This window comes from Macaca mulatta, chromosome 18, assembly GCF_049350105.2.
Source record: "Macaca mulatta isolate MMU2019108-1 chromosome 18, T2T-MMU8v2.0, whole genome shotgun sequence".
NCBI lineage: Eukaryota > Metazoa > Chordata > Mammalia > Primates > Cercopithecidae > Macaca > Macaca mulatta.
Genome location: NC_133423.1, coordinates 70094409 through 70113626, shown reverse-complemented (window position 1 = coordinate 70113626; position 19218 = coordinate 70094409). Strand labels below are relative to the sequence as shown.

General features: G+C 41.0%; 1 long non-coding RNA gene across 1 annotated transcript; it reads right to left on the bottom strand.

Annotated features, from left to right (window-relative positions):
* Positions 1-5428: 5428 nt before the first annotated feature.
* LOC114673821 (uncharacterized) lies at positions 5429-16162 on the bottom strand. The gene is made up of 3 exons (XR_003724632.2): positions 15484-16162; positions 9657-13256; positions 5429-7625 (listed from the first exon to the last, which is right to left on the bottom strand). It is a non-coding gene; the product is annotated as an uncharacterized LOC114673821 (long non-coding RNA).
* Positions 16163-19218: the final 3056 nt, after the last annotated feature.

Sequence of the window (19218 nt, the reverse complement as noted above, 5' to 3'; positions counted from 1 at the left end):
AGTTAAATTAATACATCACAGTAACACATTTACCTTTTCCATTTCTGAATTTCTATTTTTATCTGGTATTATTTTCCAAACATAAGAATTTTCATTAATATTTCCTTTAATAGGAGTCTGCTGGGAGTAAATTATCTGTTTTTACTTGCCTGAAAATATCTTTAGTATATCTTCGTTTTTAAAAGATATTTTCACTAGGTATAGAATTTTAGGTTAGCATTTGTTTCCTTTCAGGACTTTAAAGATGCCCTTTTTTTGTTTTGCTTTGGTGTTGCTTTGTTTGTTTGTTTGTTTTTCAGGCTTCCACTGTTTATTGAGGAGTAAGCTCTTGGTGTTTTGCTTATTGTGGCTCCTCTGAAAGTAACATGCCTGTTTTCTCTGGCTGCCTTTAAGATTTTGTCATTGCTCTTAGTAGTTTTATGTTGATATGACAAGATGTGGTTTCCTTTGCATTTATTCTACTTTAATTCCAGATCATTCTTAAGTTCTCTTTGATTGCTTTGTGAGCTTTTGAAATATCTACGACAAGCTTGTCCAACCCATAGCCCATGGGCTGCATTTCACCCAGGACAGTCTTGAATGAGGCCCAACCCCACAAATTCATAAACTTTCTTTAAATGTTATGAGTTTTTGTGTGTATATATATATATTGTGTGTGTATATATATAGTGTGTGTGTGTATATATAGTGCGTGTGTGTATATATATAGTGTGTGTGTGTATATATATAAAAAGCTCATCAGCTATTGTTAGTGTGAGTGTGTTTTATGTGTGACCCAAGACATTTCTTCTTCCGGCGTGGCCCAGGGAAGTGAAAAGAGTGAACACCCCTGATCTAGGACGTCATCTTTTTACATATTTCTTCTGCTCCACTTGTGTCATCTCCCCTTTTGAGTCTCTAGTTACATGAAACTTTGGTCCTTTAGGGATTCTAATTAAATACATCTTAGATCTTTCCCCACGTCTTATATATCTCTTATGCTATTTAAAAAAAAATTCTATTCATTTTTCAAATTTCTGGGTTTATACCAACCTATTTTCCAGATCACTAAAGTGGCTTCTTGATAATGTCCCCTTATTGATCTGATGTTGGTGGGACCTCTAGGGTCTTGTGGAATCATTCTAATCCTTTTTCCTAAAATGTCTTTTTCAGATAAGATGGAGCATGTTCAGGGTGATATGGTCGTAGACTAAAACTAATACATCTTTTTCGAACATTTGAAGGTAGTTCTCCACGGAAAATGCATGAAGAATCAGAAACCTTGAATTGTAATCCAAATTCTATTATAGCAATTCCCAGTGACAATGTATGCACAGTCCTCCCTTGATATCCATGGGAAATTGGTTGCGGAACCTCCTGTAGATACCAAAATCTACAGATATAAGTCCTTATATATGTACCTACCTACATGTCTATTTATCTGATACGTACCATCTATTTATTTTTACTTAAATGCATAACTGTATTCTTCCCTGTTAAATCTAAAATTGGGGGCTTGACCATCATTTTAGTCTGTTAAAATAATTATTGGTTTTTATTATTTATCGCATCTCTTTAAACTTTGAATTATCTACAAATTTGACAATTTTTAATGTTTAAAAAGACATCATTACACTTTTTAATGGAATAATATTAGGCAGGGCAATATGACAGGTCAGTGGTAACTTCAAGCAGTCGTAAACATATCAACTGTCCTATTATCTAAATCACATATTTTCAAATCAACCACAATGACATTCCGACTGACAACTTTATTTTCTAGTGAATATGTTTGATGGTTTGGCATGACACGGCCTTAGTGAACCCATGTTGGTTCCATGTGATCATAACATTCTTTTCTAAGTGGTTCACAAACCATCTATTTAGTCATTTATCCTTGAATTTTGCCAACAGTTGACATCAAGAATTTGCTTTGACCAGGCTGCAGTTCCCAGAATCTAGGCTTTCTTGAATTTCACAATCAAAAAATATTTTCTAGTCTCCTGGCACCTCTTTGTTCTTCACGTTCCCCCCTCCCCCAAAGATTGCCAACAGTGGTTGCATAATTGCATCTCGGAGTCTTTCATTGCTTTGGGTTATGATCTGTGTGGGCTGGGAGATGTGATCTCATTTGAAGTGTGATATAGTAGAAAGAGAAGTATACCTAGAATTATAGACTTGAATTCATGTCTTGATGCATCACTTGCTAGTTGTGTGACGTGCAGTAAATTACTTAGTCTCTGTAGCCTCTGTTTCCTTATCTGTAAATGAGAATAAAACCTGAAAGGGAATTGAAAGGATTAAATGAGTTTAACAGCTGTGAAGTGTCTGGAGTAAAATGAGCTTCAAAAATCCTGATTTCTCTTAATGCCTTATCTATGTTGGGTTTCAGTTTATTCTTTATATTTTAAAATATCCTTTAGAATTTGAAGACAATTCTTTTTGCTGTAGAAGACATTGGAAACAAAAACTCATTGGGGATGTAAAACAGTGTAGAGCACTGAACTAGGATATCACCAGATACCACTTCCTGTGGGGATGTCTCATTAAACTGGCTATGTGACCTTGGGCAAGTCATGTAATTGCTCTGGGTTTTATATTCATGTGTGACATGAAAGGGAACGACTAGATAATTTCTCAGTTCTAGTTGTATATGCTATGCTCTAATTTTGCCTTTTGCTATGTCCCTGAACTACATGACCTTCTTCCTGTATAGGGGTCTATCTTTTCAGCTAGTTCTTAATGCACTTTGTAAATAAATCTCAGGAATTAAAAATTTCTGAGTCGACCCCTTGACACACAAAATACTTTGGAGCTGAACCTCTGTCATCAGTATTCTGATATGGACTATTAGTCCAAATGAGCCCAAATTAGGCTGACAGATCTGCTGTCTTCCACTCCACTTACTATTCATTGTTTTGAATTTGATTCTATTACCAGGATTTGATTCTATTACTTGCCTAATGATTGAAAATTAATGGCATACTAATACTATGTCAACATATAGAGACACATTATGGAAATAATGGAAATAATTTATGTAGTACTTTCCAAACTAAGGTTTTCTTTTTTTTTTTTTTTGATAAATGAGAATGGATTTTAGATGTACAATATAGCAATTACTCTTTGCCCTAGAAGATGAAAGAAGCCTTTGGGTCTACACAGGAAGTAGCTATTCATCAGTTGTGATTAGTTTGGGGAAAAAAAGCACATTCTTTGTCTCTAAAATATTAATAATAAAAATTTTGCTCTTATTGTGCTTATTTTCTACTCTGGGGACAGTCACCAAAAGCTATAGAAAATATTTTCTGGTCTAGGAGTAATTAAATACATAGATATCTGTACTTCTCTTTAAAGGGCAGATTTTATCAGATAAATTTTATTCATTCATTTGCCTTGTGTACATATTAATTTATTGAAGAAGTATTAATATTTCAAACACTTGCTTTTGTTATGCCATACGTGGGCTCAGAAAAGAACTGAGGGTTGGGGATGGATCCCTGCTTTGAAAGAAGTCTTAGCCCATTAGGGGAGATCTGCTAGAGCTAACAGGAGAATGTGGCAGTAGCCATTACAAAGTACGTTCTGGATCCCAGACCTTTCAGGAACCTTTTCAAGAGCCTTGCTCTGCCTGTTAGTCTCTCTCTCTGCATTCCTAACCTCTTTTCTTTATCATCCAAATACTCTCTGTGTCTTGCATCTTAAAACCAAACATCAACCTTCCCTAATGTGCCATGTCTCTCCAGGATACTCTAGTTTTTCATTCCCCATGAGGGAACTCTCTACATATCCTGCCTCTGCATCACCTCCCATTCATTCTCCACCTTACTGTGGTTGAAATTCCTTTTCTTTTTTTTTTTTTGTCTTTTTTTTAAAATTTATTTATTATTATTATACTTTAAGTTCTAGGGTATATGTGCATAACGTGCAGGTTTGTTACATATGTATACTTGTGCCATGTTGGTGTGCTGCACCCATCACCTCGTCATTTACATCAGGTATAAATCCCAATGCAATCCCTCCTCCCTTCCCCCTCCCCATGATCGGCCCCGGTGTGTGATGTTCCCCTTCTTGAGTCCAAGTGATCTCATTGTTCAGTTCCCACCTATGAGTGAGAACATGCGGTGTTTGGTTTTCTGTTCTTGTGATAGTTTGCTAAGAATGATGGTTTCCAGCTGCATCCATGAAACAACCCCATCAAAAAGTGGGCAAAGGATCTGAACAGACATTTCTCAAAAGAAGACATTCATACAGCCAACAGACACATGAAAAAATGCTCATCATCACTGGCCATCAGAGAAATGCAAATCAAAACCACAATGAGATACCATCTCACACCAGTTAGAATGGCAATCATTAAAAAGTCAGGAAACAACAGGTGCTGGAGAGGATGTGGAGAAATAGGAACACTTTTACACTGTTGGTGGGATTGTAAACTAGTTCAACCATTATGGAAAACAGTATGGCGATTCCTCAAGGATCTAGAACTAGATGTACCATATGACCCAGCCATCCCATTACTGGGTATATACCCAAAGGATTATAAATTATGCTGCTATAAAGACACATGCACACGTATGTTTATTGCAGCACTATTCACAATAGCAAAGACTTGGAATCAACCCAAATGTCCATCAGTGACAGATTGGATTAAGAAAATGTGGCACATATACACCATGGAATACTATGCAGCCATAAAAAAGGATGAGTTTGTGTCCTTTGTAGGGAAATTCCTTTTCTAAGGAACTGCTTTTAATAAACCCACTAGTGACTTTCAAATCCTAAATACTTTCCAATACTGAATCCTATGGACACTTTTACATTCTTACCTTATTTGACCTCTCAGCAGCATTTGAACCAATTGATATTCCCTCCTGAAATACTTTTTCTTTTGAAAATACACTATACTTTCCCCTCTTTCTTCTGTGGCCAGTCCTTTTTTTTTTTTTTGAGACGGAGTCTCATGCTGTTGCCCAGGCTGGAGTGCAGTGGCGCGATCTCGGCTCACTGCAAGCTCCACCTCCCGGGTTCACGCCATTCTCCTGCCTCAGCCTCCTGAGTAGCTGGGACTACAGGCGCCCGCCACCGCGCCCGGCTAATTTTTTGTATTTTGAGTAGAGACGGGGTTTCACTGTGGTCTCGATCTCCTGACCTTGTGATCCGCCTGCCTCGGCCTCCCAAAGTGCTGGGATTACAGGCTTGAGCCACCGCGCCCGCCCGGCCAGTCCTTTTTTATTCTTCTTTGATGGTCTCTCTTCCTATGTGCAGCCTCTAAACGCTGATACTCATCTAAACGCTGGTGGCTCGTTAGATCCTCCCCTCCCCTCCCCTCCCCTCCGCTCCCCTCCCCTCCGCCCCCCTCCCCTCCCCTCCGCTCCCCTCCCCTCCCCTCTCCTCTCCTCTTCTCTCTTCTCCTCTCCCCTCCTCTCTCCTCTCGCCTCCCCTCCGCCCTCTCATCTTCTTTCTTCTCCTGTGCTCTTCCTTCCTTTCCTCTTCTGCTTTCCTTTCTTCTCTCTCTCTTCCAAAGTAACCTCATCCTTTACCATGATTTAAATGCCACCTCTATGTTGAAGAGTCTTAAATTTATGTAAGCAGTCTAGCTCTTCTTTCTAAGCTCCACAAGTAAATATTGAACTGCCTATTTGATGTTGATATTTCAATGTCTCATAGATATTTCAAAATTAACTTCTCAACATCTGAGTGCTAAATCTCTCTCCATGAATCTGCTCCTACAGATTCTCCATCTCAGTGAATTATATCTTCATGTGCCCAAGTGCTCAAGAATATCCCTGGCCTTCTCTTGGAACTTTCTTGTGCCACAGGTGCTACAGGCATCTCAAACTCAGCATGTTCAGAGCCAGTCCATTGATTTCCATCCTTTCCACATCACTCTGCTCTCAGGAATCTTTGAAACAAAACAAAACTTAAAGCACACATATACAAAAGAAAGGAAGGAAGGGAGGGAGGGAGGAAAGGAGGGAAGGGAGGAAGAGAGGAAGAAACAAAAATAAATCCAAAGCCATCTGGTTCTGTCTCACAACTGTCTACTGTGCTTTTAAGTCAGAGCATGAGGAGTTTTGACTTCTTCCTTTCCTTTGTCCCTTCTACCACATTTATGCAAGAAAAAGTTACTTCTACTTCTGGCCATGATGAAATAACAGGGAGTAGATTGACCTTTCCATCTTCCACACTGAGAAATAGGCAAAACATATGCAATGATTTTGAGGGGATTGGATACTTGGTTGATTGTAACAGCAGGTGGTTCAGAACAGAGATCTCTGAAAGAAGGAAAACAGTGTGGGTCCTACAATTAATTTCCCAAGCTCTTTCAGAGCACGTTAGCTTTTCCCCGTATGCTCATCTATGGTTCATCTCCTTCTACTAGAATATGAACTCCAGGAAGGGCAGGGACTTGGTTGTCTAGCTGAACACCTACCCTAGTGCCTAGCCCATTGTTAGTACTCAATACATTTTCCAGTTGGGGTACATGAGTGAATTCTAGATAATTTCTGCTTCCTCACTAGCCAAGTCCTATCAAATTGTAACTTTAAATTACATCTGAAATCCATCCACTTCTCTCTAACTCTATTGCTATTACCCTGGTCCCCAACACCACCATGGCTGCTCTGGACAAATGCTATATAACTTCCTTGGTGGTCTTCTACTCTTGCCTTCTCCAATCACTTCACTCAAATTGATTCTTTAAAAGGTAAATTTCATTGTATCACTCTATACTAAAATGTATCAATGGCTACTGCACTTTGAATAATTCAAGCTCCTTAAAAGGGAATGATGGCCGGCCACAGCCTGCTTACTCAGCTTCCTCCTCACACTTCTAGCTACCTAATCCAGCAGCCTGTTGGGTCCCTGAGATGCAATTTGAAAACCACTGAACGAGATGATTACCAATGTTTTTCCAGCCCTTAGGTGCTGTGCTATGATGCTTAGACTTATTTGACACAATCTAAATTACCCATCAAAGTATAATTGATAAAAGTTACCTGTAAGTTTGATAATCTAAGCATAACGACAAGTACAAACAGAATGAGAATATCTTTCTTTGACAATGGGAAAAATGAGGGTTGAGTTGTAAGAATTTATCAATGTCACCCTGGCCCCCTCCAGGGAGAAGACTATCTCCTTCTAAATACCGGACTTGGTTTTTCAAGCATAACCATCATGAAAGGCAAATTCTCAGTCTACCAGAACTTTCTAGAAATATCACATGACAACATACAAACATCTTTGCATGGATTCTGCGTTGACAAGGCCATGCTTGGCTTTGCTGTTGGCTTCTAGGGTGGACTCACCCCAAATACAGTGGCCTTTAAAATGCATGTCCTTGCTTCTCACCCCAGTTTAATCTTTCTCTGTAATTTAACACATTGTTCTCTCAGTTTGTGAATCAGCCTTTTGTGGGTTTAATTAGTGCGAATCAATTTATAACCATTGGATCATACAGAGTAAACAGATAAAATGCATCTTGTGGTCCCAAAAATTTGAGGACCAGATTAGAACATAAACATATCACAAAAGCACAGGTGTTCTTTGATGATGAAATGATGTCAGGGCAGAATAGGGTCAAACAGTGATCTGTAATGTTGGTCTCAGGAAGTCTGAAGAAGGCAGTGGTCCAGGGCATGGTTCTAGAGATGGAATGGAGAGTGGGAGAAGGAAGAAATGATAATAATAGCCAATGTCATTGATATGACCCATTTCACATACATAGAGTAACAAATAAAGTCATATTTCACATATTTTTGAAATTAATACCTTCTCTACTCCCCACATGCCTAGGAAATCCAGTCTTCCTCTCTTAGCCCCTCCCTCCCCTTATATGGACAGGAACTATGGTGGAGCCTTATTGGTGCCTATTTTCTCATGCTGGGCCCAGAACTCAGGTGCCCTGTTGAAGCTGGAAGAGCCCTACTGTTGAGTTCCAAGAACACTTCACTGTTACTGGTTTTGTTCCAGGGAATGAGCTGTGCCTGGATCTCTGTTTTGGGTCACTGCTGCGGGCACACAATTGTTCTTTAAAGGGTAAAAGAGTTAGATTCCCACTGGCCTGCTCTTCCCCTTTCTGGAACAGTGCTCCCTCCAGTCTGCAACACACACCAACTCGCTCCCCAGACTGGCCTGCTCCCAACACTACTACATTTAAAATTTGCTCCCTCCATGGCCCTTCCTTGGGTGCTAATATTCTTGGCAGGGCAAGCTTGGGACAGGCTCTGGCATCCATTGCCACGTGGACCCAGAGTGGCCACTACCCTGAGATCATCAACTTGCTCCCGTCCAGAACCAAGAAAAGCGTGCCCAGAAGACGCATTCTTACTTCCACTTTTAGAGTCTCAGGAAGCCAATTTCTGGAAGATTTCAAATACATTTTGTTCCTAATTTTACCCTCAAGTGTTCAGAAACGGTGAGATATAGTCTCCTGACACCCCACTGCAATCAACATCTGTGTTTTAAATCATTTAAAAAGTGAACACTTGTGTTCTTGTTTATTTATTTTCTTGTTTGTTTACTCTTACCAGGCAGGAAGCAGAAGTGCTGACTTTAAGTGCTTGAAGTGCTGGACACCCCACACTCTGACTGTATGGAGAAAAGATGGTATGTGTGTGAGTTCGTGTGCGTGTGAGAGTGAGTTTGCACGGTGCATGTGTGAGCGTGAGTGTGCGTGAGAGTGGACGCATGTTTCTGCAAAATCGCAGGCAGGGAGTGGCTGCTGGAGGAATCCACGCGGGCCCAGCTACTGAGTGGTAAAGGGGAGGGAGAAGTAGGTAGGAGCCGTGCAAAGGTGGCATCCACAGAGAAGACTCAGGAAGAGAAAGCCACTGGGGAGAGAAGAGAGTCCATATGGTGGTGGTAAAAAACATGTATTCTGGAGCCAGAAGAAAGAACAGGGTCGTAAACCTGTCCTGCTCCTTAAGCTGTGTGACCTCAGTTTCCTCATGTGTGTAAAGGGAATAATGATGATGATAATGATAATAGGCCATATTAAAGGAGCTGATATACATAAAGCATTAGTAAATGCTATGAAAGTGTTAGCTGTTATCATCATCACTTTTTTCCACATGTGCAAAGATAGAACGATGTTTTGATTTTCTTCCGAAACGTTTTCTGTCTTACATGGCAGAGTGAATTGAATATTCCCAAGAGCATATTTAAAGAACTGTAGATGGTTAATATTTGGGCCAAATGAGGGGTTTTCTCTTGCTGAAGCCATCAAACTAACTTTTGGGTCTATGTGGGTGAGGAGGGTGAAGTGGGGGCGTGCACACATATGCACACTCACGCTCTTCGAGAAGAGAGGTATTGAAAGAATTTTAGCACTGTGCTATGTGATGTGCAATGCAGCATCTTTTCTGCATACCCTCAAGAAATTATCGTGATAAACTACTCTGCTCTGTAAGGCCTCGGTCAGATCTGAGTTTTGTTTTGTTTTTTAAAATAGACCAAGTTGTATTTCAGGTAAAATTAAATTATTTCTTTCCATGTAAATTATTTTTCATATTGAGAACCTTAAACCTCTAAATACATTATGTCCACGAATTCTCCTAGTCTTCATGTTTATTTCTCTCCTAAAATACTAGATTCCTTTAGCCTGATTTCCCCTATTTTGCCACATTTGAAAAATATGGAGGATTTCTACTTGATTTTCTCTTCTACTAGTTTACCTGTTAAATACGTGAAGCTTCTGTTTTGTTGGTACATTTTTTGAAGATATTCACGCAGATGAGATGCTTACTTGGCGATCTGAAGTCACGCGTTGACTATGGCTTCTTACACATTTTTGGAAATACTTCCTTCAGAGCTCCTGAGTAGCTCTCTGGCTCTGATGACTTCATTCTATCAGCCACATCTAGAACATTCTGGGCATTTATTGCTGCTTGTTCTTGTGTCTCCAATCAGTACTTTCAAATGGAATTTGGGAGACAAAATTTCACTAAAATCTTCATTTAGTCTCTTTCTCGCTGTCTCTTTTTTTTACTTCCATCTTCTATTAAATCTTTTGTGCCATGATCAAAGGAGGTCCCACAGACTTCCAGCTGACCTTCCTCATTCTCTTACTCCAGCACTGAAAGCTCCCAGCAGTTTCTGGTTTACACCTGTCCCTCACAATCTGTTCCTGTGTCCCCTGTTTCTGTGAGTCTCACTTGGTCAACCTTTACATTTAAAGAAAAAAAAAAAAAAAAAAAGAGGCCAGGCGCGGTGGCTCATGCCTGTAATCCCAGCACTTTGGGAGCCCGAGGTGGGTGGATCACTTGAGGTCAGAAGTTCAAGACCAACCTAGCAACATGGTGAAAATCTATCTCCACTAAAAATACAAAATTAGCCGGGCATGGTGGCACACTCCTGTAATCCCAGCTACTTGGGAGGCTGAGGCAGGAGATTTGCTTGAGCCTGGGAAGCAGAGGTTGCAGTGAGCTGAGATTGCACCACTGCACTCCAGCCTGGGCAACAGAGCGAGAGACTGTCTCAAATTAAAAAAAAAAAAGTGTTCTTCCCAAAATAGAAGTGGTTTTTGTTTTTTGTTTGTTTTTAACTATTAGTGGTCATATAGATTTTTTCCTTTTTCTTGTTTTTTTTTTTTAAAGGATCAGATTTTTTTTTTTTTTTTTTTTTTTTTTTTTTGTCTCTGGCAAGCACTTTCCTTTGGTTTCTAGTAATGTTTAAACAATAACCTGGTTTTCTCAATTAATTTTTCTTGATATGATTCCCCTAATGCTTTTGTTGTTGTTGTTTCAAATTGACTGCTTGTGAGTTAATTACAGTTCCCTTTTTAAAACTGGGTAACTGAATAATGAATATTTTTTATTTTCTGCCAGAATGTGGAACTAAATTATGTTGTAACCATTATTACATGGTGGTTCCTATGAAAATACTTTCTCTGTAAATTCTTATCTGGCTCTTAAAGCCCAACTGTGATATTTCCTTTGTTTGTGAATTCTAAAGAACAGTCATTTGTTTGATCCCCATGCTCCTTACCAAACGGCGTTTAGCCAGTTCGTACGGTTAAACGAGGTCCATCGTTTTTCTAACTTGCTTAATCTTGTGATTTCTTCACTTTCATTTAGTATTTCCAGTTTTTATCTCATAGATATTTGGCTTGTAGTAAAACCCTGTTGCCGCATATTCATGGTTTAACTGTGAAATTTCTGCCTAGGAAAATTCTACTGTATTTTCTTAGCCCTGCAAACATTTTCCAAGGTTGCTGTTGATTTTGTTCCTTACAATGCACTTTTTTTTCTGGGAAACACCCTCCATTCTGTCCCATGTTTATAACCGGGAAACTCTTAGTCCGTTGTTGGCTAATGATTATTATGTAAAGCCCCTCACTTTCGGCTCAAAGCCTAATCCCCCTTTTCTATTTTGTGTGTTTTTTTTTTTTTTTTTTTTTGAGACGGAGTCTTGCTCTGTCACCCAGGCTGGAGTGCAGTGGCCGGATCTCAGCTCACTGCAAGCTCCGCCTCCCGGGTTTACGCCATTCTCCTGCCTCAGCCTCCCGAGTAGCTGGGACTACAGGCGCCCGCCTCCTCGCCCGGCTAGTTTTTTTTTTTGTATTTTTTAGTAGAGATGGGGTTTCACCGTGTTAGCCGGGATCGTCCCTCGATCTCCTGACCTCGTGATCCGCCCGTCTCGGCCTCCCAAAGTGCTGGGATTACAGGCTTGAGCCACCGCGCCCGGCCTATTTTGTGTGTTTCTAAGCAGAAAGTGGTAGGTATGTTGGCTGCATTTTCCCCAATCCCCACCTTGTCGGTTATCTAATTAGGTGGGTACTTCGTTTTCCTTTTTTTCTCACTGTCAAGCTAAAACTAAAACTCACGTTCATTCACACCGATCGGACTCACCCTAATATCTACCTTGAATGCAGCTTTCTGCTTTTTAGTGCAAGAAGCTGTGTACCAGTTTGGTTTGGGTCGAGCCTGTCCTGCCTCTGTAAGTTCAAGTTATCCTGAGGTAACTTTAATTGTTAGGTAATTGTCAGGGACTCTAACAATGTGGACGTTGATCTCACTTTCAAGTAAACACTATCTATGGTTGGTACGATTGCTCCCTTATCATCAGGGACCCAGGCTCTTCTCTTCTTGCCTCACCATCCTCAACATGTGGCTTTCACTTTGTGGTCTGAGATGGCTTCTGTAGCCTGTGCCATCATGCTTAGATTTCAGTGAGCAGGAAAGGAGAAAGGAAGAGCAACAGGGCATACTCCCTGAAATTGCACACACGACTTCCTCTTATAATCCATTGACCAAAACTTCATTGTAGGGCAACATCTCAGCTGCAAAAAAAAAAAAGCTAGTCTTTATTTTAGGCAGCCAAATGCCCTGCTAACCTTTGGAAATTCTGTTACTGAGCCAGAAGGGAATAATTATATTGGAGGTCAATTAGAAATATTTATGCATACCTTAATTTCAAACACATCCCCAACTTGCTTCTTCTGCAATCCCATCTATGTATCTACATTTTGGAAACTATTTAGTTCTACAGTCTTGTCTGTGGGAACCCATGGCAGAGGTCCCAAACAAACAGCTCTGCCTTCCGAGTACAAGCGATTCTCCTGCCTCAGCCTCCAAGTAGCTGGGACTACAGGGGTGTGCCACCACACTGGGCTAATTTTTGTATTTTTAGTAGAGACAGGATTTCACTATGTTGGCCAGGCTGGTCTTGAACTCCTGACCTCAAGTGATCTGCCTACCTTGGCCTCCCAAAGTGCTGGGAGTACAGGTGTGAGCCACCGTGCCCAGCCAAAATTCTAATGCAGAACTTCTCCATGTTCCCAATGGCGCTCTTCTACCTTCCATAGCACTACAAGAGGCAGGCCACCTTTATTCTGGTACTGGAGGTTACGCTTTTTTAGTAAACTGGAAACTCCAGAATCTGAGAAAAGATCGTACTTTTGACAATGCCAAAAGCTAAAGTCTCGCTGCTAAATATTGTATGTGATTTTACTTTGTGGTAATTTACACATTTCTAATCTGAGGAGCTCCAGATCTCCAGTTTACTTTTATTTACCACAACTTTCTTCCAAAGTCTCTGTTCTGGGTGGGGTGTTTTGCTTATTCTTTTGCCTTTCCCATTTGCTCCTGGAAGATCTTCATGTTTACATTCATTTCACATACAGACATTTCTCTCTTCCTGAAATTTGCATGCTTTGCTTTTCACCAGGTTTTTAAAAACATCTTGCCTGGTATCTACCTTATTCTGGGTCGAGTGTCTATTTTTCTTTGGATTTTGGCATCGGTTGGGCCGCTTTCTGTTTGTTACTGAAGTAACTATAAAAAAGAAGAGAAAACGTCAGGTACAAATTCACATGATCCTTAAAAGATCAATTAGCTGTCTTATACCAGCTATCCTTATCCAAGAACCATTTTTGTCTTGAGCTCTGATTGCTTCTCCTAGTAAAATATGTTTTGATTACATGTAGCACTGTTCTGCTATTCTGCTAAAGATTAAAACATGACCTGGCAACATATAATATCTTGATATGTATTCTCAATCCCCCCAACCTTGTAAATTTCAAAGTTATATAAAACTTAAGCCAACAAGAATATTAACCTTAATTTTAACCATGTGTCTTAGAATTAGAAGTTAAAAAGAAATATTCCATGGATGACTAACTCATAAATATACGTTACAAAATTTAATCTGAAAAAAATGCATCCTCTACTTGATAAATTCCTCTTGTCTTCAATGCCACCACCCGTGTTCTCATCCCCAGGATTTTCATGCCCTCTTTCCTCTCCTTTACTCCTTTATTTACAAGCATCTTTCCTTTCTCCACAGAGACTCTTGGATTTGTCCCTGGGTCTTCGTGTCAGCTGTCACCTCTCAGAGCCAAGTCCCTATCAAGTCTCGTATAAATTTTTGCAACAGCCTCTTTACTGGTCTTCTCACTTTTAATCTATCCTCCTGCCTGCAGCCAGATTCATCACTGCTTTCATCATCTCTCTCTCCTGATTAAGGCCCTATACTATTTCCTTATTTCTGATTACTTCAAGTCTGGGCTCAGCCTAGTAACGATGAGCCTTGCTCCATGGACCATATTTTTCAACTTTCTTTCACAGAGCAGCCCATTATACATGCCTGACTTCAGTCACACAGTTTTCAGTGTGCTCTCTTCTTTTCCTGTATATTCCCATATTCGTCTCTGCTTATCCTCTGCCCTCCCTGTAGAACCTCCTCTTCCCTACTCCACATGATGTCTTTCCTTTAATTTCCTGAAGACTTCCTGCTCTCAACCCATTCCACAGCAATCCGTCTTTCCGAGGTGATATTTCGAACTGTGGTCTGTATTTGTCAAATTACTTCAAATTGAAGACTACATGAAGGTTGTTACATAGTTGTTCTATTAAGGTTGCTATATAATTGTACATCTTCTTTTTTCAACTGCTTTCTGTTCTTTGTTTTGTCTAGCTGCCTGTAATTTGGTATTTAATTGTTATTGAACAAATCAACAAATAAGAACCTTGTAGGAGTCAACACTTTCATTTCATGTATGTTGCCCCAATGTCCCATACTTGTTCATGGGATGGAACTGGGGTTTGGATCTTATTATTTTATACATGAAATACCACCCTGTTCTGACATACATCTTTGTTTCTCATCTTTATGGCCTTGTTATTTCTTTTGATTACTTGAGGGAAACAATCATGAGATGCGGATCACAGAATAAGCCCAAAGTGAATAAGATTAAACCAAGAAAGAAGATGAGAAAATAAAAATTTCCTCACTGGGATATGCAGGGTATCCTCATTGGATTTAATTTACCATGAATTAGAAAATATTTAAATATATTGCTTTAGAATGGGCTGTTTGAATTTGTTCCCACCCTGGCTGAACTATTGATAATTGATTTAGGTGGGCTGTTTCCCATGATATTGGACAAGATCATGTACAGCTCAACAAAAATAAGTGAAGTGTAAGAAGAGTTAAAAGGGAGAAACCACCAGTAAAAACTAAAACCCGTGGCTCTCAAAATCCATTTGTCTTAGCAAGAAAACAGGCCTTGAAATTCAGAGTCTCAAGTTGCTGCTGAACATTGCAAAGTTTGAGTTGGTGTTATGGCTGGAATTGGGCCCAAATATTGTACTCCTAGGAATGCAGAAAAACGTGAAGGCACATGTGGGCAGGAGAGGAGGTTAGAACTGCTCTGGCAGAGTTTCGTGTTCATTTGCTCTGACAGGGTCAGAAACCTTTTGGTCTTCCCTATCTGTTGAGGGTTATTCATCACTTTCTGTAAACCCCAGGTACCTAAAAGGCCAGAATCAAACTTGCTTATGAGGCAGATACCTGGAAGTCACCATGCTCCATGCAGAACAAGAATGGTGTGGCAGAGACTGAGGAAATGCTTGCCAGTCCTGACCCCTCCTCCTGGCCATTCCTGGCCTCCCTGGCAGTTAAGTTGGAGCCATATGACAAGCTCTCATCAACGGAATGTGAATAAAGGTGTTGTCTTCCACTTCTGGGCCTGGCCCCTCAAATCTCCATGGAGATTCTTACCTTGCTCTTTCTCTTTGCATGCTGACGGGACAGATGAGGAAATGCCAGTGGAAGGTTTGAAGGCTGGGTATGGTAGAGCCACAGACGGAAGGAACCTGGGTCCTGGGACCTTTGTATGGAATGCTGCTCATAGAACTTCTTCACTGAACATTGAAATGTATGTAAAATATACGTGCATTTATTTACACCTCTGGCGTTGCTTCTGGTGTTGCTTGCTGCAGTTAATTAGCCTGACTAATACAAATAATATCTTTAATTCATCCCAAGATTTGAAACTTTAATAAAACTTTATTAAGAAAAATTACTTGTCCAAGAAAAAATTTTAAAAGTTACCAAAGTTAACTCAATTTAATATAGTTGATGAATAATAATAATAAAATTAATAATAATAGTAATAATAATATTGAACCCCTGGGCCTGAGCCCAGGAATTCAAGGCTGCTGTAATTCAAGGCTTGAGCCCAGGAATTCAAGGCTGCTGGGCTTGAGCCAGGAAAACTGTTTTAACACTGCTGATAAAGATATACCCAAGATCCGGCAATTTACAAAAGAAAGAGGTTTAATGGACTTACAGTTCCACGTGGCTGTGAAGGCGTCACAATCATGGCAGGAGGCAAGGAGGAGCAAGTCGTGTCTTACATGGATGGCAGCAGGCAAGGAGAGAGAGCTTGTGCAGGGAAATTCCTGTTTTTAAAACCTTCAGATCTTGTGAGATTTATTCACTATCACAAGAATAACATGGGAAAGACCTGCCCCCATGATTCAATTACCTCCCACCAGGATCCTCCCATGGCATGTGGGACTTGTGGGAGTTACAATTCGAGATGAGATTTGGGTGGGGATGCTGCCAAACTGTATCAGCTGTAGTTAGCCAGGATCATGCTGTTGTGCTCACTTCAGCCTGAGCAACAGAGGGAGACCCCATTTCCAAACACTATTACTACTACTACTACTAATAACAATAGCAACAATAACACCACATTTATATAGTGTACTGAGAATATATATGGAGAACAAGGGAGAATATTTTACTAAGAATAGCAAGTTAAAAAACATATAGAAGTGAATAAACAGTATGCTTATATGTGCTATGTAGAGAATAAGACACACTAACCTGAAACAGAGTGATGGGCTAGGGCCTAACTTAGATGGAGGACCAGGGAAGATCTTGAGCAGGTGATATTTCACTTAAACTTGGATAGGCCCCGGTTGTGTGGTTGTCTGGGGGAAGAGCTGTCTGGAGAGACAGTACAGCATTTGCAAATCACTGAGGCAGGAACAAACCCGATGTGTTCAAGGCACAGGGAGAAGAAGGGTGGCAGAAGCCTCAGAGGCAAGGACCACAGTGAGGTGAGAGCGGTTGTGAGGCCCAGACCTCTCATGGCTTTTACACCAGGGCTCAAAGTTTGCACGTTATTCAAAGAGCATTGGGAACCCTTTGTGAGTTTTCAGCAAGGAGCCTGATTTGTGTTTTGAATCACTGGCTGCTGTTTGGAGAATGGATTTTGGAGAGAAAACAGGGAGGCCAGTTAGGACACTAGGCAGTGGTCCTGGAGAGAGAGGATGGTGGCTTCCCCTAGGATAAAGCTGGATGCATTTGGGATTGAGATGAAAGAATGATTTATCAGATGGCTTGAACATGAGGATTAGGGGAAAAGAAGAAGATTTATTAATTCATTCAGCAGATACTGATTTAACGTCTACTATAGGCCAGGCACTCTTCTAGGCTCTGGGGATAGAGCCGTGAACAGAACAGGTCAAGTCCCGGCTCTTGAGACCTTATTCTCTCATAGAGAGGGACAGATAATAAATAAACATCTTATGTCAGGTAGTGACAGGGCTTTGAAGTTAAGCAAAGCATTGTGAAGGGATAGACAGGGACATGGATGGCTAGAGTTAGATAAGATAATTGGGAGTTCTCTTTGATGGAGTGATATTTAAGCAAAGAAATGAGGAAGTGAGCCACACTGCTCTCTGGGGCAAGGGTGTCCTGGAAGAGGAAATGGCAAATGTGGATCCCCGGAGGTTGAAGCCTGAGTGGCATGCAGGCAGAGTGGGGCGCAGGCACCAAGGAGGGAGTGGAGTGAAGGAGAGAGGATGCAGGGGAGACAAGGCCATGGGGAGGTGGGCAGGTGGGCAAATCATAGAGCTGGTAGCCCTGGCCCTTGGAGAGTTTGTTTGTTTGTTTAGACAGGGTCTGGCTCTGTCAGCCAGGCTGGAGTGCAGTGGCATGATCTCGGCTCACTGCAACCTCTGCCTCCCAGGCTCAAACCATCCTCTCACCTCCACCTCCGGAGTAGCTAGGACTACAGGTGCACACCACCACACCTGGCTAGTCATTGCAGAGTTTCAAGTAGAGGAGTGGAGGCAGGAAGGCTAGCTAGAAGGTAATCATCTTGTCAAGACATGATGGTTTTGCTTTCACCACTTTTTTCCATGATTTTCACCGCAATTTTCACCATGATGGATTGTTTTCATCAATGCTTGCATGTTGATGCCCTAATTGAGAAGGGAAAGACAGACAAAGAAATATGGGAGGAGAAATCAAAGTTTTGTTTAGGATAAGTTAAGTCTGAAATGCTTATTGGACCTACAATGAGAGATATCAAGTGGAGAGTTGATGACTGAGCCCAGAATTCAAGCAAGAGTCAGGACTAGAGAGAGAAATTTGGAGTTGCCAGCTGAGAGATGGTATTGAATCCCTCGGGACTAGATGGAATTATTCACCCAGGAAAAGCCAGTAGACAGAGAAATGAAAAGAGCTGAAGTGTAGCCCTAGAGTTCTCCTACTTGTAGAAGTAGCATGAGGGGAGGAAGGTTGAGGACGAATGGCCAGTGAAGAGGATAAAAATCAGAAGGGTTTAGTGTTACAGAATCCAAGACAAGAAAGTGTCTCAAGTTAGCAGGTTCAACTCTATCCAATTCTGTTAGCAGTCAAAAAAGATGAGGACCCAGATGTGACCATTAGGTTCGACAACACAAAGTCACTGATGACCTTGACAAGACAGGTTTCAGAGGCATGATAAGGGCAGAAGCAAGGGAGGAGTGAGTACAGGAGGGGAAGAAGTGGACAAGGGGACAGTGAACAGCTCGTGGGACAAGTTTTGCAGGAAGGAAAGCAAAGGAATGCGGCAGTAACTGTGGGGAAATGCGATTTCTGTGGATCAAAGCCTCATATTCCAAGACGTTAGGGGAGAAATTCTCATTGTACTGTGTGATACCAGTTTCTACAGGAATGAAGGCTTAATGTTTTCTTTCATATGTAGTTGTATTTTAAAATGAAAACCTCTGTCTTGAGTGTAGTAGATAGTCTAATATACCTTCAGTACCTAGAATGAATAAATGTTCTGGCTAAGACTAGCTCTGGAGTGAGTGTTTGTGTGTGTGTGTGTGTGTGTACGTGTGCACGCACATTGTTTTCAAGTCAGGTGGGTTGGAAATTTTCCTGACAATCTGTTAGGCATCAGGGAATTTTTATCTCCAGATGGGTGCCCCATTTTTCTTCTTGATAACCTCTTGCTAATGAAGAGCCTTGGATGGGAGTTCCATTTACAAATGGTGAATCATTAGAAACAGATTCGTAGGCGGGGAAGGATCTTCCAGCAGCAGCGCCTCACTTCTGAGGCATGCAGTCGGTTTCCTGCACAAACGGGCCTGTGAGCAGCTCCATGGGAGGGAGGACAACTCGTTCCACACGCCGACTCCCACACTGCAGCTCCAACTACACGCCTTCATC